The 27703-nt window shown below is 36.9% G+C and overlaps 1 protein-coding gene across 2 annotated transcripts in view; it reads right to left on the bottom strand.

Annotated features, from left to right (window-relative positions):
• NREP (neuronal regeneration related protein) overlaps nt 1-25404 on the bottom strand; it is a 242308-nt gene extending 216904 nt beyond the window's left edge. Inside the window, exons 1-2 of one of the 2 annotated variants that reach the window (XR_003119934.1) lie at nt 25186-25404; nt 23762-23840 (exon numbers count right to left, since the gene is read on the bottom strand). The gene's annotated coding sequence lies outside the window, so the exon portion shown is untranslated. Of the gene's footprint in view, nt 1-23731; nt 23841-25185 lie in introns of both variants that reach the window. The other variant, XR_003119935.1, reaches the window with a different exon arrangement.
• Nucleotides 25405-27703: the final 2299 nt, after the last annotated feature.

Consider the following 27703-nt stretch of genomic DNA (forward strand, 5'->3'; position numbering starts at 1 on the left):
TTTTTACTACATATGAATATCTCTCAAGACAATATATAAGGCCAGATGCGGTGGCTCACGCCTGTAATCCCAACACTTTGGGAGGCCAAGGTGGGAGAATCATGAGGTCAGAGATCAAGACCATCCTGGCGAACATGGTGAAACCCCGTCTCTAATGAAAATACAAAAAAATTAGCTGGGCGTGGTGGCGGGCGCCTGTAGTCCCAGCTTCTAGGGAGGCTGAGGCAGAAGAATGGTGTTAACCCGGGAGGTGGCGGAGCTTGCAGTGAGCGGAGATCGTGCCACTGCACTCCAGCCTGGGGGACAGAGCCAGATTCCATCTCAAAAACAAACAAACAAACAAAAACAATTGTTTCATATATTCTAAAACTTTAAATAAATTGTATCATACTGTATGCATCCTTCTTGCTTTTTTACTTAACAATGTGTTTGTCACATTTATTTATAGTGATACACAGGGCTTCTGTTTACTCATTTATTCTGCTATAACATTGCATTGCACATATACATGACAACTCATTTATTCATTCTTCTAGTGGACACCTAGGTTGTTTCTTGTTTTTTCTATTACCAGCAATGTTATTATGAACATTTTTATATAATTCTATCTGTGTAGATGATTTAGTATTTTTTTAGAGCAGGGGTAAACGAACAATGCCTGTAGCCTAAATATGGCCTACCATCTGTTTTTGTAAATAAAGTTTTATTAGAACATAGCGGTGGTCATATTGCTGAAGGCTACTTTCATACTACAATGGCAGAGCTGAGCAGTTATGACAGAGAATGTACAGCCCACAAAACTGAAAATATTTATTATTTGATCTTTCACAGAAAAAGTTTGTCAACTACTACTTTAGAGTATAAACTTAGCAGTGACATAGATGGGTTGAAGGCTCTATGAGTATTCAATTTTACCAAATGTTTTTAAATGTACTCTAAAGTAATGTACCAACTTATATTCCCCTCAATAATATAAAAATATATTCATTCTCCTTGTTCCTCATGCTCACCAGCACTTAAAATCTCAAAAGTTTTAAAATTGTGTCCATTAATTTGTGATTTCATTTTAAACATCCTAGAGTTGTTAGAATAGTTTATATCCATGTGTTTGTGAGGTATGCCATATGTTTTGGGGTAATACTAGAAATAATAGAGCAATGATATAACTGTACCAAGATGAAGCTAAGGCACAAAAGTGGATACCTCCCCATTTGATTTCACTTAGAGCTACTCTTTTCCAAACCTTATATTCTATTCTCTTTCCTGACACCCATGTCCCAGGCAACTATCACTCAGGATCTTTCTGTCTGTATTATGTGGACCAAGTTCTTCTACAGTGCTTAATGTGCTGACTGCAATATACAGACGTCTACTCCTTCCCTTTCCAGACAAATCATACAACAAAGTGTTTTCCCAGAAGCCTTTGTCAAAGTGGAGAAAAGAAATGAGAGAAAAGAAGGCCTGTCTTTTTCAATATGGGACACCTGGTCTCCACATTGCATCACCTAAGAGCAGTCTCTACCATCTGCACCTAAGGTCAGCCAGTTAGGCAAGAGTGAGAATACAGTCAAAGAAATAAGGATTCATCCGTGCCTTTGGATGCGCCCAGGGTGATGTTCCCTGTCAAGGTACGTCTGGGATTATCTGGTTTTCATCATGTTCTTTGATGGAAAGAAATCTGCTTTTTATTTCTTCTTTATCTTATGCTGGAATAGCAAGTGTTGATTGACAGTCAAGGTTATTATTATTTATTTATTTGGCTATGGTAAGAGCGGTTCTCTTCTTTGTGGGTATTTCTATAATTTGGACAAGTAAATGAGGCAAGGACATAGCTGGAGATAGTAATAGGACAAGAAGTGAAGAAAGAATCTCCTGTTTGGCAGTTATTGGAACATACCTAGAGCATTGAAATCTCAGTTTATGCCTCTGTTTTACAGTAACGTTGACCTAAGGAAATTTAAGGCACGGGGAACAGGATGAAAAAGAAGAGGGGGAAACTGGTTGGATTGTATCAATGTCAATTTCTTGATTGTGTTATTGTCCTATAGTTATGCAAGATGTTACCAACGGGGAAAGTATGTGAATATATGGAATCTCTCTGCATTATAGCTTACAAAACAGATATGTAAAAAATTAGAGAGTAGGAATGGGAATGAGAAAGGGAGAACTCTTCACTTTTTACTTGATACCTTGCTTTTACAGTTTTTACCACATGCATGCATTATTTGCATCATGAGAACATGAGTCCCTGCCTCATGTCCTCTAAGTCTTACCACTTGCACCTGTCAAGTTATGATAGTCTAATCTATAGTTCACTGCAGCTGGAATTAGGCTTTTTGTGATTAGATATCTTACTAACTAGCCCTCTTCTTCAACCTTCTCTCATGCTGTTATTGTCTTCCTTCAGAATTATTTTCTTTCTTTTTTCCTTCAACCAATGCATCACCTTGCAGGGTGAACGATTTAGGAAGGCATAGGCTCAAAGCCCTGTCAAACACAAACTTCCCAGATGGGCAGTGCACAAGCTGGTGCTGTGTGGCCACTGCAGCAGACATGGCAGTGGGCCTGGGATACCTTGGGGCTGATTCCACATGTTTCCTTTCGAACACTCTCTGCATGGGTTTACAACCCTCTGAGGCTGTAACTTTTTTTCCCAAAGACTTTTCTCCTGCATCACTGGCAACCTCCTCCTCTATTATCTTTCTTTTTTCTATGAGATTAGTCATCTACCAAAAATTTCTTTCCAACTTTATCTGAACATTCTTTCATTCTTCAGGCATGATGAGTTCATGTAATATTTAACTGCAGGCCAACTCTGTAAGTTTAAGTAGTGAGAATACAAAAAATTTTAAAAAGACAGGGTCCCTGCCCTCAAAAACCTCAGACACTTATGTTCATTATGGAATGGAAAGAACAAGGATAGGAACCAAGTGTCCAGGAAGAGTAGAACAGGGAACAATGAACTCTGCTTGGGAAAGAGGAGGAAAATTTCTTAGAAAGTGATATTTAAGTTGCATGTTGAAAAATAACAGTGGAACGGGAGAAGAATCATCTCGGTTGAAGGACCAATGTATACAAAGAAAGGCACAACAATATGGAAATATGTAATATATTTAGGGAAGTGTGTTGAAATAATTACCTCTGGGGATGACACATCCCAGTCTCATATCCTCAAAGTATCGCCATGTGTACCTCAGGACTATCAGCATGTTTAGCATGGATTGGGGCCAGAGAGGTATATCCCTGCTAAGGAATTGTAACTTTATGTTCTAGGGCTCTGCAAATCTAACTTGAAGCAAAGTGAATTGACATTTAGCTTTCAGCCAAGCACATGATTAAGTCTCTCATGATCTATCTATATCTGTGTCTATACCTATACCTATATCTATATCCATCTATCTATGTATGGCCAAGATGGAAAACTATAGGTTCTGCAGTGGCACATTTGATGTCATGTGATCATCTTCAGATATTAGAAATGTCAGGTGAAAGAGGGATTTTATATTTTATGCCCATATCCAGAGGAAAAGCTTATCAATAAATTAAAATTACAAGGAAGCAGATTACTGCTTTGGGTTAGAAAAAAAAAGAGAAATTTCTAGGCAATGGCTAATAATTATGTTAACAGGAAAAGGAACTGCTCCACTGCACACATGTTCTTGGTTTGGCAGAGGTTGTCAACGTTATCATTGGTTTTACTACTGATATGTTTTGGTTTGATTTTTTTTTTTCTGAGCTCCAAAAATTGTCAAAGAGTGGTATTTCTTTTTTAGGAACTCCGAATAGATGCATTTTGATATCATTGAAATAACTTGCACTAACAAATGATAACTTCTCTCTACTTCAAAGTGCCCATTGTTAGACTGGAAAATAACATTTTTCTCCTAAGTTCAAAAAATATTGACGTCAAAGGCAGAAAGAAATAAAGGGATAAAGAAGGGTAGGGAACAGAGATACAAAGCAGGAAGTAATAAACATGTAAAATAGAGAGTGACAGGTTCCCTTCATGCTACAGTGAGGACAGTGACTTAAAAACAAAAACGATTACCATCAAGAAATTAAGAATCTAACTTCATTGAGAAGTCAACATTAAAACAGTTTATTAAAAGTCTTTTTGTAAAAACAAAATTTTCCAAGCTGCTCTTTCAATGAAGATCAGCCTGAAAGGCATAAAACCCTTGTTGCACATGTCTCATTGCTGGCTGCCAAGGAAGAATGCTAGAAAGAGCAGGCTGGGAGTTAAATTAATATCTAAGAACAAACTAATTTTCCAATGAAAATGCATGAGGAAGAAGGCTAACTGAATTTTCTAGTGGGCCTCACTTGTTTGTTTGCACTAGAAAGAAGAATGTGTCTCCATTCATTGATATTCTCTTCTACTATCAGACTTAAGCTATGCCTGCCTGACAGAGAAACAGAAAAGAGAAGAGTAAGTAAAAGGTTATGGTGAGAGCCAGCTCTCAGAGTTTCCTTCTCTCAGCCAGCATTTTTTGAGTACCATCTCAATGCCTGAGATTATCAGAGTATGTATATATGCAAAGAGAAATATTATTCTTATGTGCCACCTCATCCTACCAAAAAATGAGAAATTTTACAAAAATTCATATAATGCAGATGTATAAAATTAATAGTTGAGTGAGTCAGTGAAAGAATCACATAAATGCAGGCCATCCAGGACCCTGTATCTATAGGTGTTAGATGTGAGCAACAAATTTGGCCATAAACTACACAGGGGGCCAATACAGAAAAACAAACAAACAAACAAACAACCAAAAAGCACACATTCAGTTCTAAGACTTGTGATAAGAAAAACAACTTTTCCTTATACGGACACCTGTAAGCAATTTCTTTCTGAGTCTGTGTAAGGGGAACTTGGTGGAGATTTTCAAGTCAAGATGACATATTAAGTACCCATTGAAATACTCACTTCCACTCAAATAACTAGAAATACTAAATAAAATCTGTTAAATTACACTTGTCTTTACGTACATAGCTTGGAAGAAAAGAATAATGAGAAATATCCAGGTACCAGAAATGTCATGATTTTGAGCTAAAGTCTAGCAACCCACGGTATAAGAGGCAGAGCCTGGGAATAGACAGAGCAAAAAGATTTGGAATTTCAACACTAACATGAGGGATGAGAGTTGGAACTACAAATCTCATTCCTGTAGTGAAAAAACAAAAACAAAAACAAACAAACAAACAAACAAAAACGTTGGGTTTCCTGTTTAAGAACAGGACCTGGAAAGCAAATTAGCCACCTAATCCAGTCAGGTGGATTACTAATCCTAATGCAGTCAGGTGGATTACTGGAGGCCAGGAGTTTGAGATCAGCCTGGCCAATGTGGCAAAACACCATCTCTACTAAAAATACAAAAATCAGCCAGGCATGGTGGTATATGCCTGTAATCCCAGCTACTTGGGAGGCTGAGGCATGAGAATCACTTGAACCTGGGAGATGGAGGTTGCAGTGAGCAGAGATTGCACCACTGCACTCCAGCCTGAATGACACAGTGAGACCATGTCTCTATATCAATAAATAAAATGCCAATTAAGTACAATGACATACAGTATAGTGATATTTCAGAATATTAAAGTTACAGAAATTTTACAATTTTCCAGAAATGAAAGAAGAGAGTGTTACTAATAAATAACAATTGGGAGGGAGGGAGGAAGGAAGGAGAGAAAGAGAAAGAAAGAGAGAGCAGAAGAGAGAGACAGAGAATACACAAATTAAATGTATCAGGAATTTAAAATGGTAATTAACATAAGTTATAATTGTCGTTTGATAAAATAAGACTCTTGGGCTATTTAATGGCAATATATTTTAAAATTTGATAAAATGGGAAGTTTTCTAGAAAATGTTAAATTTTGCATACCTACCTATAAAATGTGTTAAAAATCTCAATGGAGAGTCAATAAACATTAAACAAATTGAGCTAGTAGTTTTAAAAACCACCCCTCCCCAAAGAGTCACAACCATATAGTTTTATAAAACTTAAAACCACAAATAATACCTATCTTATATGAACTAGAAGGCATAGATAATCCCTATCTTATAACAACTCTTCCAAATAATAAAAAGAAAATGTGTTATCTATAATGTTAATATAGTATTTACAGCAAACCAAGATAAGGAGTCCAAGAAAAGGATTTATAATCCATTTTCACTTATGAACATGAATGCAAAATTTTTAAATAAAATATGAGGTAAGCAAGTCCAACTTCATGTATGTGTGTGTGTATATATATATGCATATATATATATATCTGTAATTTTATATATGTAAGGTATGTGTACAAAATACGACATAACCAAGTAAGTTTGGAAGTATAGTTCATCGTTAGAAAACCTATCAATGTAAATACATTAGGGAAAAATAGACACTTAAAAAGTCACAAGAAAAGTATAAAGTACAAGAAATATACATTTGACTACGTCAAAATGTAAATGATCATCTCAATAGATTAACGACAAACTTGATAAAAATGCAACAATACCCATTCATGATTAAAAGAAAGAAAAAAGCCCAGCAAAGTAGCACCAAGAGAACATCCTGAAGAGGAGCTTTCAAAAGCTAACAGCAAACACCTTATGAAATAACAAACTTCAGAAGCATTCCCATGAAAGTAAGAATAAGAGATATTATTTTTCATTATATCATAAAATTTATGTATAAGAAAACACTAACTCAAAAAAGAGTAATGTGATATATTCTATTTTATGTTTTATATCCATACTCTTAAATTAAGAATTAAAACATTTGATGAATTATAAACTACAATTTTTCTAATTTACATAAATAAAGCTAATTGTCTTTATCTAGAAAAAAAATTGGATATAAATCCCATCCAATGCAAAAAGAAAAACAAATGAGACATAAAGATGAGAAAAGAAGAAACAAAATTGTCATAATTCATAGTTGATAAAATTTACCACAGAGAAATCCAAGGAAGGCAAAATGCAGTATTTTAAAACTAGGAGGAAAATTCAGCAAAGTTGCTTTGCTCACGATTGATATTCACTCAAACATTTATATTTATGTTTATACTTAATAGCCAATTAAAAAATTTTCATTCAAAATAGTAACAAAACTCAAAAGTATAGAGTTTAATATAAAATACACAAAATATTTTTAGCTAAAATATGCACAAAACTATTGAAGACATAAAGAAGAATTAAATAATTAGAAAAACAGAACATGTTCATGGATAAGATTCAACATTTAAAAAAAAGTCTCTAAATAATTTATGATTTTATGCAATTCCAATCAAAAATTCCTATAAGAATTTGCAAAAAACCAGACAAGCTGATTATAAAATTTACTTTATAAAGCTGCCTGATTATCAAGAATATTTTTAAGGATAACATTAAAAGTCTATTCTACCACACAGCAAGACATTAAAAATAATTTAAACCATGCTACCTTCACAAGAATGTACAAATAAAGTAATGAGACACAATAGATAGCCTTACGGTATATCACAAATCCCTGGGGAAGAACATTGTTCAATGCAGTACATTTGGTTTTCAGAAAGAAAAAAAATTATATTTCTACTTCATACAAGAAAAGAATTAGATTGGTTAGGAAACTAAATGTGGAAATCAAAACTGCAAACCTATTAAAAGCATGAGTTAGGGTGGGAAAGGTTTTCTTCAGCAAGTTGCCAAAAAAAGCAAAAGAAAGATAAATATATTTGACTATATAAAATGTACAATGGCTGAACATCAAAATATACTCTAACTTACTCTATGAGTTCACTTATGTAAATGTTTAAGCAAGCAAAATTAGTCTATGGTGTCTGAAATCAGAATAGTGGTTAACTTTGAGGAAGGGGTGAGTAGTGATTAGACAGGAGTATGAGGCAGCCTCTGGGGGTTGATGTTCTTTCTTCTGATCTGGGTGATTACACTTTCTGAAAATTCATCTGACTGTATATATATGTGTGCACCTTTCTATATGTACATTAGCTAACTTTAAAATTTAAGATAAACACAGATAGTCTAAACATGATTAAAAGGCAAACACAGCATTAGAGAGCATTTAGATTAGATATAAAGAAAACTTAGTATCCAGAATATATATTTTTGTAAAACTTCAGAAAATCAAATTAAAACAATATACCATTTTCAACCTATCGTCAAAATTGACATGAACTTTTAAGACTTCAAATCTCAACAGTTAAAAAAGTTATGAAAAATGGTATTTGCATATAAAGACATTGAAAAAAATTAACTGATTTGAACACTTTAAGAAGCAATTTAGCATCATTTCTATTAAAACTGAACATGTGTATTCCTCACAAACCAGCAATTCCACTGACGTATATACACTATAGAGCATTAATTTTCAAGCTGTATATTGTGGCTCATGAAGAAGTTCATAAATCAACTTCATGTATTATACGTATTATACATGTATTATATGTATTATAACCAGGATTTTTTCACGAAATAAAAATAATAAAATAGTTGAGGTGGGAACATACCAAAATATTGGTCCATGGACAGCTGCCAGTTTAAGACATGCTCATTACTAGCCCAAATGAAGAAACCAGAGTCAAGTTTTTCAAAAAACTAAATTTGTTAATTTAATTTTTTAAATTCTGAGATTGTCCTAACAACTTTTTAAGTACAAAAATAGCTCATTCAATTATAAATTATGGTGATTCTTAACACTGGCTGTGAGATTTTTAACATTTACACCTAGCAAATTTAAAAATCAGACAATCTGTGCGCATCTTCAATTGTTTTTCTGAAATCTCACTATATTCGACATCCCAAAGCCTGACTCACTACTTTATTCCATACCTCAGCTGTCCTAAGTAGGTCAAAGTCATATATTGATTCTTTAAAGTGGTATTAATCACTCACTCATTCTTTAACATATTTAATGGATTAATATGAAGGGGGTTGAGACACACTGATCAATTAGCTTGATTTAATTCCACACAGAGGACTTGTAAAAATATGTGCCATTGTTAACAAGCGCATGCCAACAGAAATAGATGGATTTTTGTCAATCCATCATCACTGTGAAAAACAATCCAGGGGATAGGTCAAAAACCTCATCTCTATTTGAATATAATAGTTCATGAGTACTGTATTAAGCAATCTGAGTAGGCAAGAATTTAGAAAATCAAAGGGCAGTAAAGGTCTAGAGCCCACTTGAATTAGCTCACTGGAGCAGTTGTGACAAATAGAAATGGAACAAGCCTGGTATTCTAACATGGGATTTACACTTAACTCTGACTCACTCTCATTGTATCTAAACTTAAGTTTACAGTCTAGAAATAGATGTCTATATATTGTCTAAAAGTTTAAATGCCTTGCAAGTTTTACATTAAAAATGTTAAGCAGTTAGGTATTTATAAAGCTGTAAAAGATGAAAAACTGATCCTTCAGTTACGTAAAGACTATAAAGTCATTTAAAAAAATCAATCTATGAACCAAAATAACTTCCAACATTATGAAATATTTTAAAAACATTTATTGAGTCATAAAATGTTGACATGGTGTGGCAAAAGTCCTGGCTTGGTCATATTTTAGATTTCTGCCCATTGACAAATTACTTTCCACTTGCAATGTCTATAATATTTATCTTAACCCTTCCCACTTTGCAAGTGAAGAAACTGAGGCCCAAAGAGGTGACAAGACTTTTCAAGGCCACATAAGTAGTTAGGCCATAACCAAGGTTCCCTGGCTCTCAGTCCACTGATCCATGAGCTGCAGCACTTTGCTTCTCATGGATTATTTGTAAGCCAGACAGAAACTGAACCCACTTAAGAAGAGTACACCTTACCCACTCAGCCACCAGTGCCCAGTGGATTTAAGTCTGAAGAGGAAAATAAGTGTTAACAAGCAGCACAAAATGTTGTATTCTTGTTCATAAAGAAGCAATAAGTGCCATGTTCCACTGATCTGTGGTCCACTTAGCAGAGCTTTCTTAATTTGACAGTAAAATAAAATAACATTTGATGTAAGACTGCTTTTCTCCCTGGCTGCCTTTAAATGGTAAAAACATGCTCTGAAAATATTCTAGTTTCATTTATGACTGTTTTCTGTTCACTTAACTTCAAAAGGTTTTTATATGGTATTTTAGGATTATAAATTTTGCCATTTTTCTAAGATGAAAAATACTTGATTTTATGTACTGTACATTTATGGATTTCAAGTGGTCCTATAGTTCCTGGATATAATGTCTTCCTGTTGTGAACCCTACACTTAAGGAAGACTTGAATATTACTGATTCCCTAATCTCTCCTGGTTGTATGAACTAGAGTTCCAAATACAAATGCCTTCAGAGGCTAAGCAACAACATAAATACACGAAGTGACCATTTTGAGTGGTGAGGACTTAACAGGAGAGTTCGCGTCATTTGTTTTATTCTACCTGGATTTTGAAATCAAGTAGAATTTTAACAGAAGTACTGGGGAGAGTGTCAGTGAGCAATTAGCTAAAAGCTTTGGAAGAAGGGAAGAAAAACTGAGATGATCATTTAAAAATGAAGGTCCTGCTTTCTTTCAATTCAGACTCCAGTCAAGTGTTGAGTGACAAATCCCAAGGAGGAGGCAGGATTCGTGCTCTAGCAGCCTCCACAAGAACCAAGCTCAGGTTGCCTTAATAGTTCAGTGCTGTAAATAGTTCAGTTCCAGTATCATGGCTCTTTTATCCTAGCTTTGACCAATGATGACTACACTTTGTTTTTAATCACCTATAGTTCCCTTCCTATGCCTTATTTTGCCTGAGAAAACGTCTTTAATTCATTAGTTTTAGCCAAGAATAGATTATCCTAAACTTACATCATTAAAAAAAAAATAACTGATGTAGATGAATGAGCCAGAAAGCAATAAAAAAACTGAAGCACAAAGAGCACCCCTCGCATTCTCCAATCCCAAACCCCCACATTCTATCTATAAGAGGAGAGAAATCGGTATCACAGAAGAAATGTTCAAGTAGTGTTTCCTTTCTTAAATAGTTGTTTCCCTAAACTGTGCTTCTAAATACCCAATTAATTTCTCAGACAGAATGATAGTGATAGAGGCAGGAGGCAGAGAAATCCTAGGCAGACAGGGACAGGTCCCCAGCAAAACCATATCCCTGAGCCAAAAAGCTTGAAACCTGCAGCCCAATCCCTGCTTGCCCACTCTCTCTCAATTGGTTCTTTCCGAATAATGTCTTTTTATTAATCCAATGTTGCCTTTTCCAAACTTACCTGTGCCCTGCCCCACCCCTCATTCTGTGCCTATAAAGACCCAAGACTCAGTCGGTAGAGAAAGAAAGAAGTGGATTGCCTGGAGAGTGATAACTTGACTTCAGAGGGACTGCTGGACTTTGGAGGAGAGATGGCTAGAGATGGCCAGACTTAAGGGAAGGTTTTCTGCCTGTCTTATCCCCTCTCTAGCTCCCCTCTCCACTGACATCCTCTTCCATCACTAAATAAAATTCTTTACTTTCACCATCCTTCAAGAGTCCATGCAACTTCATCATTCTTGGACGGCAGACAAGAGCTTGGGACTCAACATGTGTAGGTACCTAAAAAAGGCTGTCACACTGGCCATTTGCCCTTGCTGGTGGAGGCAGCTACCCCATGCAATGAGGCAAGGGGCGCACTGAGCTGATAGTACATGGCTGTCCACAGACAGCAGAGCTAAGAGAGAGAAACCCTCTGGGGCTTCAGGGGTCACAGGCACCCCCACCTGGGCAACGTCATGGAGCCTGCACAGAGCCTGCTCCTGCCTGCACCCAAAGCTGCCAGCCAGATCCCACACTCACTTGCTCACGCACTCCCTCACATAAGAGGTTGAGTGTGGTGGGCCAAGTAAATGGGGCACCCCCATCGCAAGTCCAACTATGGGGTCAAGAAAAACTCCTGCATCAAGCATCTCAGAGAAACTCTCTTGACCATAAACTACAGGCCTTAGACCAAAATATAATTCCACCAAGAGCACAAACGAGATTTTTTAACTGCCCATTTAAACTAAGCTCAGAATGAGAGGAAATAGAGCAATTTGAGAATTGAGACAGTCAATTAAATGAGACTAAACTTCTTCCTAAAACCCTGCCCAGAGATGTGTTCCAGGGCTTTCTACTAGCCATGCTGTTTTCATGGTTGTATTTACTGCAGAAGTTTCTGTGATCAATTTCACAAATTTCACACAGTTTGTACTCAAGACCAGTAGCTTGTGAACTTGCAAAAGAGAAGAAAAGACAGAATGAAGTGATAACTGATTAAAAAATAGAAAGTTACAGCAAGAAGGGACTCAGTTGGTTCAATTCTTCATTTTACAGGAACAGACACTGAGCCTTTGGTAGTGCCATGGTCAAAACAAGAAAAATGTGAGTGGCAATCTTGGTTTTCATTTTTTTCTAACTTCATATCCAGTTCTTTTTCTACCACTCAACACTGCCTATGTTGGTAAGGACTTTTTAAAAAAATTCTATTGAAGTAATACCAATGTGCACATAGAAGAGCAATTAAACAGACATACATTTTAAAAGTTAATAATAATAATGCAAGCACTTGTGAAATCACCAGCCAAATAAAGAATGAGAGTATTGTTAGTCCCAGGGAAACCTTCACATGCCTGTCCTCACTGTACCTCCTTCTTCCCTCCAGGGGAAATCGTTCTCTTATTTATGTAATAGTTGTTCCCTTGCTTTAAAATTTTACTACTTATTCCCCAATAATGTATTTTTAAATTTTTGCTTATTAAATAGAATCACATAATCATATGTAAACTTTTTATCTGACATCTTTCATTTAACATTTATTTTGAGATTTAACAAAGTTGATGTGTAGAGCTATAATTTCTTCATGTCATTGCTGTATAATATTCCACATGTTTCATATATGTAAATATACCATATTTTAGTCATTTATTCCACTGCTTTGGGGGGGTTTTCTTTGAGACAGAGTCTCATTTTGTCACCCAGGCTGGAGTTCAGTGGCACCATCTGGGCTCACTGCCTCCTGTGTTCAAGCAATCCTCCTGCCTCAGCCACCTGAGAAGCCAGGATTACAGGTATGTGCCACCATGCCTGGCTACAGATTTTTGTATATTTAGTAGAGGTGGGGTTTGCCCATGTTGGCCAGGCTGGTCTGGAACTCCTGACCTCAAGTGATCCACCTACTTCAGCCTCCCAAAGTCCTGGGATTACAGGAGTGAGCTACCATGCCCAGCCTATTCTACTGTTGATAGACAACTGGCTGTGTCCAGTTTGGCTCTATTATAAAAAATATTATGAACACTTAAACATGCCTTCCAGGTTACATGTACAAGAGCTTCTTTAGAGTATATACCTGTAGAGATTACAATTTCTAGGTTGTGGAAGGTGCACATAGTCTACTTAGAATGCCTTTGGCAGCAAAAAACAAAACAAAAAGAAACCATGAAATTCTAACTTAAAATTACTTAAACAATAAGAACATTTACTATTCTATGTAATAAGAAGTCTAGACTTAAGGAAAATCTAACATTGTTCATTTCAGTGGCTCAACAGTGTCATCAGCGATCCTGGTAATTTCCATCTTCCACTCTGCCATCCTCAGGGTCTCTCTCACTTTGCTCTCAGGCCAGGCCCCTCATAATCACGAGATAGCTGCAACAGCTCCAGATATTATGTACAATCATGACCACACCCAGAGAGAGAAGAGGCCATCTCCTCTGATGTTTCTTTTTTGGTATAAGAAAACCTTTCCCTGAAGCCCCCAGCAAACATTCTCACACCTCGTAGGCAAGAATTGCATCACATACCCTACCTAAAGGAATCACTGGAAAGGGAAATAAAATTCATCTGAGCCAATTAAAATATTTAATACACATCCTCAGAGCCTGAAGAGAGGCCCCTTCCCTGAGCACCTAAATTATTGGCAAGAGGTTGTATCTTTTACCCATTTCTCTTAACTTTTGCTGTCATTAAATATGGTGTGTATTTTTATTAAGGAAAATGAAATTTCTAACATATTTGCATTAGAGAGAAGAGCATAATAAATAAAATAATAAACCCCCTCCCATAAGCTCACCATCGCCCAGCTCCACAATTAACTCATGGCCCATTTCCCTTTGTCTATATCCTACCCATCTCCCCTATCTTCCCCTAGATTCATTTGAAACATATCCAGCTATAATGTCATTTCATCTGTAAACATATCACTATATATCTTAAAAGGACTCTTTTTAAAACCAAACCACAATACAGTCAAGATATCTTTTAAAAATAACAGTTTTCTAATATCAACAAATATACTGTCAATGTTCAAATTTCTCCAATATCTCATAAATGTGTGTGTATTTAAATATTTTGTTTGCATTGAGATTCAAATAAAGCTCAAATATTGCAAGTGCTTGATATGTCTCCTAAGTAGGACCAGTCATTCTTTAAAAAAATCAAAGTTCAGTAAATGAGGAAGATGTGCAGTTGAGGAAATGATAGCACAGGTCAAAGCCCCCAGGTTAACAGGCTGCAACCGTGATGTGAATGGCCTCCCTCTAAGATCCACAGATGACGGTCAGTAGTCACACCCAGAAATGCTGTATCAGGGCAAGTTACATTATAATCTAGCAGAACTTTGTGTCCCTGAATAGGGCAAGAAATAGTAAAGATTCAGATCTCTCAGGAAAAGCTTATCAAAGAGAAAAGATGATCATTAAAAGCTGAGTAGGGAAGAACGTGGAATTAATCTTAATTTCATTTCAGCAGGAATTTGTCTTTAAGAAATTAGCCATTATCAAGAGATTAATACAGATGGTGAAAGATCAGAAAGTTATAGTTCCCTGGAGAATATCTATTGATTAAAATGAAATTAAAAGGTATAAAAGATAATGGCGCCAACTCAACACTTCATTATAATCAATCTGCTTTTAATCTATGCTTTGTTTTTAAAATTAGGTTATAAATACTTGAAATTATTGGTATTGGGATATTTAAAATGTAGAACTGAGAAGATAAACTACTAACAGAAGGAGAAGTGATATAGAGCTAATAAGACCTCTTGCTGCTATTTATTACTACCTCTCCTGCTTCTAATCTAAAAATGATTTGCAGTAACAAATATATAGATTTGATAAGACAGGAAAAACATCAAAGCAGAGTAAAAAGGCAGGATTCAAGAATGAGAGAAGGAGCAAAAAAGGAGAATTAAAGCAAAAAACATGGGTTTTAAAGGAAGGTATTATCAAACAGAAAATGATGGCAAGAAATTCCTTATACTTTAGATACTTAGGCATTTATTTAATGTTATTTTAAACAAGTAATAAAACTTTAAAAAGCTTGCTGTCCTCTTTCTCCATTTTCCCAATCTGTTTTTTGTCCACTATGTAAGGGAACCAAGGTCATAAGTCAGCTGTGGTAGTTCAATGAACAGAAAATGCCGAATACCAGCACGGCTTCTTCAGGGCTTGGGCATGGAAGGATGGCTGTGCCCAAGGAAGGGTCTAGGCCAGTGCTTCTCAACAAAGAGAAATTTTACCCCCAAGAGACATCTGGCCATGTCTAAAGACATTTTTATTTGTACTATTGTCAAACAAAATGCCAATTTGATGTACTTTTGTCATCTATTGGGTAGAGATCAAGGCTGCTACTAAATACCCTACAATGCATCGGACAGCCCCCTACAATAAAGACTTATCCAGCCCAAAATGCCAACAGTGCTAGATTGAGAAACCCTGACCTAGTGGATGGAGCTCAACAACTTCAGTGCATGAGCCCATCGTACACCATTAACATACATACAATAACTTCTCTCTCCTTTGTCCAACAAATTCTTTCTTTATATTTTTTCTTTGTCATTGCCTTTGCCATAATCAAAATGCAAAAACTCATTTCTAGTTTATTGCAAGCTTCCAACTGATCTCCTGGCTCACTTTAATTCATAGCACACAGCCGCCTGATTAATTTTTTTCAGACATTGTAATTCATTCCCTCTCACCTAAAGAATTGCAGTGGCTTCCATTTTGTCTACCATGGCTAAGCTAAAGTCCTCATCCTGACACCAAGCCAGTCCAAGACTGATTTTTCACTTTGATGATTTTACCTTCAATCACCATAGCTATTTTGCTTCAGCCAAGGCATTAGAAGATCTTCCTGCAGTTCTGGGAGGAGTGCCTCTGCCCACCCCCGCCCTGTCTGGGATGTGAGGAGCGCCTCTGCCCGGCCACTGTGCAACCTTCAAAGTGTGTGATCTTCTCTGTCTTCCCCAAGTTTGAATTTTCAACATTAAAGTTTACTTTTCAATTAAAAAAAAAAAAAGAAAAATATCTTTCCTCTTTCCCTTCACCTAGTTCAACCTGTCTCCTGGTTGTTTCTTGCTGTTTGGTAAAGAATAATTCATGAAAAGTAAAAAATTTTTTAAATTGCTTCTACCATGGATGAGCAGAACAACAGCAGAAACTCCTGTTAGGTTGGTGCAATTACTTTTGCACCACTCTAATACAAATTTAATAAGTTAAAGGAATTTAACTAGGCTTCTTTTCATTTCCTATGTCAGTAAACTATTTTCAACATTAAAGACAAACAAAAAGGCTTTTCAAGCAAAACATCTCAATTAATTATACTTTCTTATTTTCTAAAAGGTCTAATTAGTGTAGTTTTTTTAATGAAAATCTTGCTTTAGAAACAAAGTAAATTAGGGAGATATCATTCATGCCTTTTAAAAAATCTGGTTTTTTAAATCTTAAAAAAAGGTACTTCAGGTTTAAAAAACGTTCTTTACATATTAAACGCTACTGGTACAAGAAAAGATAAGTTAAGAAAATTGGATTTACATTTTCCAGTGAAACCTACTGCATAAGAAAATTACTCCCCTATTTCAGATAATGCTACGTCAACAACATTTCTAGTACAGAAATTGGACATGTTTAGTTTGAATAAAAGAAAAATGAGCACTGTTTTAAAATATTTAAGAAGTTGTTATACAGAAAGATGATTAGATAAGCTTTCAAAGTTGCTTACTAGGGGAGAACCAGGACAAATAGGAGGCAGTTGCAAAGGGTAAGATTTTTGGCTCTGCATAAGGAGGAAGTCATATCGCCAATCCGATTTTGAAAGAGCTTCAGGAATGTCTCAACACCATTATTTCAGTTAGGAAAATGTCCTCTGGCCAAAAACTGACGACCTTTGCTGCAGAATTCCCTCCTTAATGTGTTATGTGTGATGCATGCCCTAGCCCCACTACTTCCAGCTTCAGTTTCCCAGAACTTCAGGATTCCAGCTTCTTTCAGCATCTGGGCAGTACTACATATCACACTTGGATGCAATTATATTGCTTCACTGTTCAGCTGCAGAAGTCCTCCTATTGTCTACAAAACAAAGTCATGACCCCTCAGCATGGTTTTCAAGGCCCTTCACAACCTGCTCATCATCACTCAACCCACTGCCTCACTCAGAAGGGTAAGTAAAGATTTTGATGTAAAATAGGTCAAACTTTGTTCCTTTTTAGGTAGAGTTGAAGAACTGCCTTAGGAAAATGTTACAGATATGGTGCGTTCAGAGAGTATAAAGGAATTTGAAAATCTTTATGGTCAAGTTAGAGAAATATGAACCAGATATCAGGACATTTAGAAGGATCTATAACTAGATGATGATCAAATACTGATTAATGGAAGATTGCCAGCCTAAAGAGATGTTTCTAATGGTGGAACACAGAATGTTGCCTGCTCAATGTCATGGTTAAAAATATTGAACTTGTGTTCATCACATTTACAGATTTCATGATGCTGAGAGAAAAAGCAAATACATTGAACGGCAGAAACAAAAAGCTATATGACCAGGACACTGAACAAAAGCAGATAAAACCCAACAAAGGCAGGGAGACAATGACATCACAGAACCATTTGTGGGAAAGGCATAAAGATTTCATACACTTGCAAGCTTAATCCGAGTGTGACTCTCACCAGAAAAGAAGCTAATATAATCTTGGGTTGTATTAATAGACATACAGTAGCCATAATAAAGAAAATAAATGTTCCCCTGTCTTCTATAACCTAAATGAGAAAGGAATTGGTGATGGTTAGCCTGAGGAAAGAAGGTAGATTGATTGTTCTCTTTAAATATTTTTAAAAGGTGTCATGTTGAAGCAGCCCTCAAAAGTTCAATGTACAATAGGTAAAATAAAAGAAGAGATAAATTTGGGTTTTCTTTCTAGCAATGAGAACTGCCATGGAGAAAATAAGGTCTCCATTACCAGAATGGAGCAGTTTTACATAAACTGTAGGTTGGACTTAAGTCCTAGAGAGGAGATTAGAATAAATAACTTGGTATTTTAAACCTTGAGATTCTACAAGTTGAGCATCCCAGAAAGCTGAGGGTCACTGGGTAAAACTGTGGTACTAGTGGATTGAGAAGGGTGGGGAGTGGTGAAGGAAAGTTGCTCCATTCTCAAGAATTATGGAGCAAAACTCCTGTTGTCTCTGAACAGTTCTATTAGACATGCTGAACTGTACTTCCACACTCATTTGGTACAAAATCTAATAATATAATTATAGGGAAAATTATCTTTCCATTTTATGCTTTGTAAAAACTTAAAAACATTTCCTCTTCCTAAATACTCTGTAAGATCTCTTTTCTAAGTTGTGTACAACATAGATTTGCTAGGCATTTTCCAGGAGTAATTTTTCGACTATAATTAAGTAAAAGCCTAACAATCAATTGTATAATAAATCTGGTACTGAGAACTACAATTTGTGGTTCTAACATTTTTTGAAATTATTTTGTGTCTAAGACAACTAGTAAAATAAATATATCTATCTGCCTATATACATGGGTCTCTTCTCACATCGCTGTCAAAATGATGGCATCGGTCTGAGTGTTTTTGCTCTTCCACAATATTACAGGCATTTGGTCAGCGTTCCTACAAGACTTACCTGTGCTGGCTTTGTATCAGTGATTCATGGACACATTCACTGTCTCAAGCTCCTAAGGACTTCCAGGCCTCTAATGTGGATGTTTCCCATTCCCCACCACCTCATCATATATTTCCTTGAAGCACTAGATATGGCAAAAATTCTTACTGGGTCAGGCGTGGTGGCTCCTGCCTGTAATCCCAGCACTTTGGGAGGCTGAGGCAAGTGAATCACTTGAGGTCAGGAGTTTTGGACCAGCCTGGACAACATGGCGAAACCCCATCTCTACTAAAAATACAAAAAGTAGTTGGGCATGGTGGCATGCACCTGCAATCCTAGCAACTCTGGTGGCTGAGGCAGGAGAATCACTTGAACCCAGGAGGCAGAGGTTGCAGTGAGTCTAAATCATGCCGCTGCACTCCAGCCTGGTTGACAAAGCAAGACTCCATCCCCCCATCCCCCGCCAAAAAAGAAAAAAGAAATCTTGCTGACCAGAGCTCTCATAACTTCACTTTTCTGTCTTTCCTTTCTCTTGAGACAGTAGTTTCCAAATTTAGTGTTCATCAGAATTACCTAGGGAGCTTGTTAGAAATATGAATTCCAAGGCAGCATCCTTAGGTGTTCTGATGTTTGCCGTGAGAGGGAGAAACCATTTTTAACAAGTTCCCCTTCCCCCAGTCCGGGTATATATTATTTACTTATTTACACAGGCAGTCAATAGATTATGCTTTGAGAAACAATCTCCAAAGGATTCAAAATTGGCATGAGGAGAGATGTACACTGTAGTATTTTTCTCATCAGACCTAATAAAATTTGTTGATGATCTACTTCTTTACATTAATGACTGATTAGGGTAAAGATGTCTCCCCATCCATATTCCCGAAAGTGACCTACAGATTCAATGTAATGCCTATCAAAGTTTCAATTACATTTTTTCACAGAAATAGAGAAAACAATTCCAAAATTCGTATGAAACCACAGAAGACCTTGAGTAGCCCATCAATCTGTAGCAAAAAACAAAAATACCAACCAAACAAAAAAAACACTATGAAGCTGGAGGCATCACACTACCTGACTTCAAACATACTACAAAGCTACAGTAAACAAATTCAGCATGGTTCTGGCATAAAAATAGACATATAGACCAATGGAACAGAATAGAGAACCCAGAAATAAATCTATGCATTTATGATCAATTGTTTTTGACAAACATTTCAAGAATGCACAATGGGGAAAGAACAGCCTCTTCAATAAACAGTGTCGGGAAAACTGGATATCCACCTGTAGAAGAATGAAATTAGACCCTTTTTTCACATCATAGACAAAAGTCAACTCAAATGGATTAAAGACTTACATTTAAGATCTAAAACTGTAAAACTACTGGAAGAAAATGATATTAAGGAAAAGCTCCTTGACATTGGACTGGACAATGATTTTTTTAATGTGACCCCAAAAGCACAGGCAACCAAAGCAAAAATAGACAAACAGGAGTATATCAAAATAAAAATTTCTGCACAAAAAAGTAAATAATCAACAGAATAAAGAGACAGCCTATGGAATGGGAGAAAACATTTGCAAACCATACATCTGATAAGGGGTTAAATATCAAAAATGTATGAAAAACTCAAATAGCAAGAAAACAAATAATGCTATTTGAAAATGAGCAAAGGACCTGAATAGACACTTCTCAAAAGAGGACACACAAATAGTCAGCAGGCATATAAAAAATGATCAGCATCACTGATCATCAGGGAATAGCAAATTAAAACTACAATGAGATATGACCTCATACCTGTTAGAATGGTTTGAATAGAAGAGGAAAAAAATAACAAGTACAGACGAGAATGTAGTATAAAGGGAACCACTGAATACTGTTGATGTTGAATGTGGCTGGTACAGCCATTATGAAAAACAGTACACAGGCCCTCAAAAAGTTAAAAATTAAAATTAAAAATAGAACTATCATATTTCTAAGTCTGTGGATATTTGTTTTTCAGTACTGCAGCAGTTTTCAAACCCAAAGATTCTAAACTCTTTGAAGAATCATAATGGTTCCCTGATCTGCTTTAATTGCAATGTCCATTCATATGATTTTATTTTTTAATTATTTACTGACAACATTTACTGCCTTAGTGGCAGCAGTTTCTATTTCAGAGCTCAATGCAGAGAATTAATATTTGTGCACAAGTCAAAGGGATGGGCTCCCAAGATGGACTGCAAACTAGAGTCACAGTCTGGGTCCCAGTGCTGCCCCCATGCCATACCCACCTCTTTTTCAGGGCCAGGGCTACTGTTATCATCACCACCAATCTAGACCCCAGTCTTGAGCCCCAGCTGCAGCCCATCCCACTAGGGGAGCCAAGGGATCCCAGACTGCCTAAGGCATGTGCTTGCCAGATCAGATGCTTGTTGTGTACCACTGCCTGCTGCTAGGGTACCTGCCAGCTTGAACCCAAGGGGGCCACACCTGCAGGGGCTCCTCTGCTCATGCAGATGTTCCTTATTCCATAAGCACAAAACTAAAATTATGAAGAATTCAAGAGGGCAACAGGAGAGCACTAAACCAAGTGCAGGGCCCTTTCTGAGAGAAGGGTTGTGTGTAGCTGCACCAGTCTGTGCACCCATGAAACTGGCCCTGCTGGAAAGAAAAGTGATGCAGTTCCTGGGAATTAAGTAGATGTGACAATTTATACTGTCATCTTAGGAGCACAATAGGAAGAGGGACTTCTTTCCTCTGTATTTTACTGTACTCATTTCTCAAAAATATAGCCCTCAGCATTTCTTCTGATCTTGCAGTGCCAGAAGCTGAAATCTTAATTTATAATTTTCCCTGCATAGCATATTTGCTACCTCCTCTAAAAAAAAAAAAAAAAAAAAAAGGTTGTCATTTATTTTTCTTATTAAGATGAAACCCAGTGGATCTGTGACGCCGAGCTATCTCTTATCCACACGCAATACTTGCAGGTATTAAGTTTTTGGAGGAAAAAGTATTTCTCCCACATTCCCTGAACCATACAAAACTATTTTTAAACAATACAGATGCCAGTCATTTGACCAGAATGGAGGCCTGTCAGAACTTTTACCAGAACAGAGTTTACTTTCCAGCCAAAAACCTTGCATCCTGAGAAAATGATGTTTAGTCTGGTGACCCTTACCAGCCTGCCAAGCCCTGTGACCCAAACTTTCCTGAAATTTCTGTGTTCCTGTATTCTGCTTATCATAGAGTCTCTCTCTACCTTGCTGTTTTTGCTAACTAGAATCATCATCATTCCAGCACAAGCTTATAACTACCTTGGTATTCTGACTTATGGTCTGTTATTTTTGTGAACTAGTTTTTTATATTTAAGGATCTCTCTCCTTCAATTTCTGTTCACAAGCCTAAATCAAAGTACTACGTTTTGAGTCCATTTGTGTTCAGCAAAGAAGGCATATTTAGAAACACTGAATATATATTTACAGTTAACTTCTTTTTCTATCCAAGTTACCTGGTTTAATGCTGTCTTATCTACCCCTACTTTGTTGTAAAGCATTTTGTTTTGGAAATATTTCCCCAAAATATGTACACATATATCAATATATGTATACACTCTATTTCATTTCTCCAATACTGAACATTTTCTCTGTGCTCTGACTGCTACAATAAGCACTCAACTGCAAGAGTTTATACACAGGCTAAAAAACGCTCACTGCTGAGTTCCCTCTTGTTCTGCCTTCCTACAGTGACTGTGTTTTGCCTTTCTACAGTGAGTGTGTTCTGTATGGTGTCCACGTTCCTCAGTCTTTATTTCTGCCAATTATTTTGGGTCTGGTCAAGCACTTTAACAGCTAACAGCTAACAAAATGTTTGTAAGTAATAGAGGTGGGCTTGCATCCAAGAATGCAAGGAAAATATCATGGTGTATTATTTATTTAAGTTGTAAGGCAGCTGGAGTTACCCTCAAAGAAATAGATATGGAAACGGATAAAGCTCAAAAGATGATTTCTTTCAGGGATTGGTGGAAGCACAGTGACATTAGAATGGCATCATAAATATATCTGTAGCATGGGACAATTGACCTGCCTAGAAGATGACTGGGCCAGGAGCATGACATAATTTCAAGTCACTTGAAGAAAATTGAAAAGGTATTCAACATCAACATAAAATACCAGGAATCCTTGGTCTTGACAGCTGTGCTCTAACAACCTTGTATGACATTAATTAAGTTAGCAATCCTATGTTCCAATATACATCCTCTTTGAAAAACAGGGTGTACATATACAATACAGTAGCATCTTCCTATAAAGCTAATCACTATAAGAACTACTGCTATTCGATTTAACCTAATCCTAAAATTATTACTCAGCTAAAATGAATTATTATATTTAAGTTCATTTTCCATTGTACTTTCAAGATTCTTACATACCTACAAAATGATAGTTGGCAACATCATATTTATCAAAACTGAGTAGCTACAATGTTTTAGGCACTGGAGAGACAGAAAGGTAAGACATAGTGTCTCAGTACTCAAGAAGTTTGAAGAAAAGGCAAGAGCCAGTGATCACATACTGAGAACAAAGACCACATGAGTTCCAAGGTTGGAGGGAATGCTGAGGGTTCAAGTGGTTGGGGAGAGGTGTACAATTGTAGAGGGACTTGGGATGGATGCTAAGTAAGGATTGCACTTCCACAGGGCATGGAGCGATGGCAGTTACAATGCAGAGATGCAGAGGAAGGCACACAAATGGGGTTCAGGAAAGAGGCTGAAAAGCCTGAATTAATGGAAGAGCTTTTACGGGGCAGTGGTGGGAATTACTGCACCAGTCAGGAATCACTTGGTTGTATGTGATGGAAACCCAACTTGAACTAGCTTAACAAAAACGAGCAAATCAGGATAGCAGTTTGTCTTACACAATTCGGAACAGAAATCTGGCAGTGAACCTGGAAACATTTGGAACCAGGGACTCTCACTGTCTGTCATCCTGCTCCTCTGGGTTCGTGTTTCATCTTCTCTTTGGCTCTGCAGACGAGACACATGGTAGAAAACGTGAGCACTAACCTTCCTGAGTGCCGCAACTCACAGCTCCAGCAATTCAGAGAGGAGGAGAATGGGCATTGTTCTCATTTCTAAAATGAGAAGGACACTGACTGGCCAGGGTATATGATCAGTTTATTTACATGAAGACTCTTTTGAGAAGCCCAGAGATTAACTCAAGGGATATAAGGTACTTTAGAAAGGGGTGTGGTTCTAAAAAAGGTGTTTGAGAAAGAAAATGGTTATACTAAAAATGCATACATATTACATAGAAAAACAGTATCCATAAACATAGATACTCATTAAAATTTTCAAATGCCATATTTTCCATTTCTTAACCTACTCAACTTGAAATTACAAATGCTTAAAACCTCACATCAAAGTGCCAACCTGAAATAGAATTGATTCATTCTTTTTATTCTTCCTCCAAAATAGTTAATTTCACCTGCAATTATTATAACAAAATGCTGAAGTAGATTTATCTTAAAGACTCACTGATGCTTTGTATTCTTTGTCAATGTCTCACTATATCCACATTTCTTCCTACTGTTTGTTTTTCTTTGTTTAACTAAACCAGCATATATAATTCTTTTACAAGTTAATCTGCTCTTTCTTCTAGTTAGAGTGAAATCTTTTTATAATGATAATTGAAGGAAACTGAGCTAACCCCCGAAGTATAGATTAATTATGTTATATCAGGATTTTATTGTGCATATTATGTTTTGAGATCTAAGATTTTACCAGTTTCTTATAATAAACCATATTATAAGGACTAATTACTGCCTTCATTCAAAAAAGATTATGCAATAGCTTTTGACTTAAATAGGAGCTCTGCATATTTCAAGGCTATAGGAAAAACTATAGGTAGAAGCATGATAGAAAAACTAATATTTGTTCTATGGCATCTCTGACATTTTAAGGGATATAGGTTCTACAGTCAACACTCCCCTTGGAACAATTTTGACATTTGTTTCCTGGAACATTCCTCTTTGCCATATTCAATCCCTTCAACCCAGGTCCGCTACACCATGTACCCCGAAAGCTGAGACTCAGCCTCCTTGGAAGCAGGAACCTCCTCTGACTCACGTGGCACTGTATCCCAGTACCTTCAATGGTGCTGAGGCCAGAGAAGGCAATCAGCAAATGCTGAATAAATGAATGAATCACATAAAATATTTGTATTCGTAAACAGAGTCAAAACATCCTTCAAGCAAAATGAACAAGGTTAAAATGGAGAGGTCAGTGAGGCAGAGACAAACATCCTATAATTGTTTCCTTCCTTTAAAAATGTCCCCTCACATGCACACACAGTAAGTTATTCTTCACATACCAAAGCTGAGTAATTCCAAACTCCTTTCATTCCAGTTCTGTTACTGCTTGAGGATAAAGTTCAGTCTTTAAAGGACAAAGCTTCTTGCCGGGAGTTGGCCAGATAGCTCAGGACACAGGTCTGCAGCCCATTCTGATTGTCCAATGTTTCTTTGGATAAACAGCATGATTGCACTGCCTGGAAAAGTAATTCCTTCTAGATGCTGGCAACAGTCATTCTGAACCATAAAAACTGTACAAGGAAATGATGAGAGTGTCAGCAAACTCAATCAGTAGGATGAGATCAGCTTTTACTGGGCTCCTTGGATAACCAGACAGCTCATAGCATGCTCCATGAATCAAATCTGCCCAAGCCCCAACATCTAGTTTCATACAGCACACCACATGTCTTTCTGTTACACCCAAGACATTGGCCTAATTAGCAGAAATGAAGAGCATATGGTTGGAGGGAGGGAAAGGGCAGACACTAGGAGTTCAAGGTATGTATGGGGCAATCCAGGGGGAGATATGGATTAGCAGATATAAAAGGCTAAAGATCAGTGATGACCTAAATCATAGCTAACATGTACTAAACACTTGCTAGACACTGTGCTAAGAGCTTAGCATATGTGACTTTACGTAACCCTTGCAACAATTCTTAGATATGCTCTGCTTTACTCCTCATTTTACACACAAGGAAGAAGAGCCTAAGTGAGAGTAAGCAATTTGTTCATAACTAACAAATGACAAAATTAGAATCCAAGCCACTGTTTTTCTGAATCCAGAGTCTATACCCTTAATCCCCACATACACTGTCTTATAGAAAAAAGTTCTAAGCTGAATCTCCTTTTTCCCTACCTCCCATCACAGCTAGCTGTCTTATGGCCATTGTTTCTCTCCTTTGAATTCAGTTTAATCAGTCTCCAATGATAGCCATCACTTCCCATCTTCACCACTCCACTGAACCTGCTCTGAGTGTACCAGTTAGGATGTTTAGAAATGCAATTAGCGGAATACCCAGAGAGAAGCCTACATAAAAGAGTTGTTTTATTTTTATTTTTTTCTCCCAGAATAGGAAAGCCCAAAGCTGAATAGGCCTATGATTTGTTCAGTAGCTCAATAATGTTATTGAGGACCCAGGCTGTTTCTTTCACCCTACACTCTTGTACACATTGGCTTCATCCTCCAGCCTGTTGCCCCATGATTGCAAGGCAGCTGCACTCCCTCAACTGCAACCAAACTGAGGAAAGAAGGAAGGAACAGGAAAATACCACTGCTTTTGAACTTTTTTCATTATATCAGACAAGACATCAGTCATATTTTCCCTATGTCTCACTGGAAGTGTGTTTTAGGGCTGTCTCTAACTGAAAGGGATTCTAGGAAAGAAACGTGTCTGGCATTTTTATAGTCTCAGTTGTGGCAGGCAGGTTCTAGGATCCAGCAACATTAAAGAAGAGGAAGGGCTCTTGCTCTTTAGAAGCTTTTGTTTCCTCTTGAGTAAGCAAAGAGAAGTGTCTGCCACCTCCCTGTTAATTCAGAGGACCACATGTGGTAGAGATTTCTGGTGTTCACCAGCATCTGTATCCTTTTCTTCTTCATGGGTTCTACGTTTCTCAGCCCTTTGGGATCTAGACCAACAGAATGTGATCAAGTGACAGGATCACATAGGTTAAAAAGATTAAAAATGGATGTACCTTCTTCATAAGTTTTCCTCTACCCAAATGCAAAAGATTCTGTGGAGGATTAGGGAGTCACAGAGCTACAAACTGGAAGTAAGCTGGATCCCTGGATGACAGCATGGATCACAGCCCCTAAATCTACTCTGTTCTGTAACATGGATGAGGAATATATTGTGTTAAGCCACTCAGATGTGAGGGTAGTTTGTTACCGCAGTTAACCTGCCTTGATTAAACAGAACATACCTTTTTTGGAACTAAGAAATATCCTATATGTTCAACAAGCAAAAAAGCCTATCCCCTACTACTTCATTAATTTGTATTATCTTTCAGGTTTCTGTAGGTATCTCAACCCTAGAATAATATAAAGTATGGAAGCAGAAAAATGGGTTATAACAATGGCAATTCAAGTAAAATTGGTCGGGGAAGCCAAGACTTGTAGAAATGGGATGTAAGATGTGTGCCTAGAGAGGGTAGCAAGAGAAATGAACAGAGGAAATCTATTTCACAATTTTTCTCTTCTCCTCTACTCAGCTACCCCTCCCTCTCACATACACATTCCTCTCTCTTTTATATTCAGTATGTGCATATCATTTTCACTTTTTTACTTGTAGATCTTGAAACATTCTTTGGAGTTTTGTAAATTCCCTATTAACATGAAACTTAAGATTCATGACATAGCCATTAAGAATCATGCCAACCTAGCCTCCCTAGCTAAAGAGATCTTCTATTTGGGAGAATATGACCGAGGTCTAGAGCAGGAATTTTCACTTGGTCTGAATTAGGTTTTTGGGAAAAAAAGAACACAGACTTACTCAGGCTAAGTCAAGGTAACAGGGATAACTATAAAAAGAAACAAAAAAC

Source organism: Theropithecus gelada, chromosome 6 (assembly GCF_003255815.1).
Source record: "Theropithecus gelada isolate Dixy chromosome 6, Tgel_1.0, whole genome shotgun sequence".
NCBI lineage: Eukaryota > Metazoa > Chordata > Mammalia > Primates > Cercopithecidae > Theropithecus > Theropithecus gelada.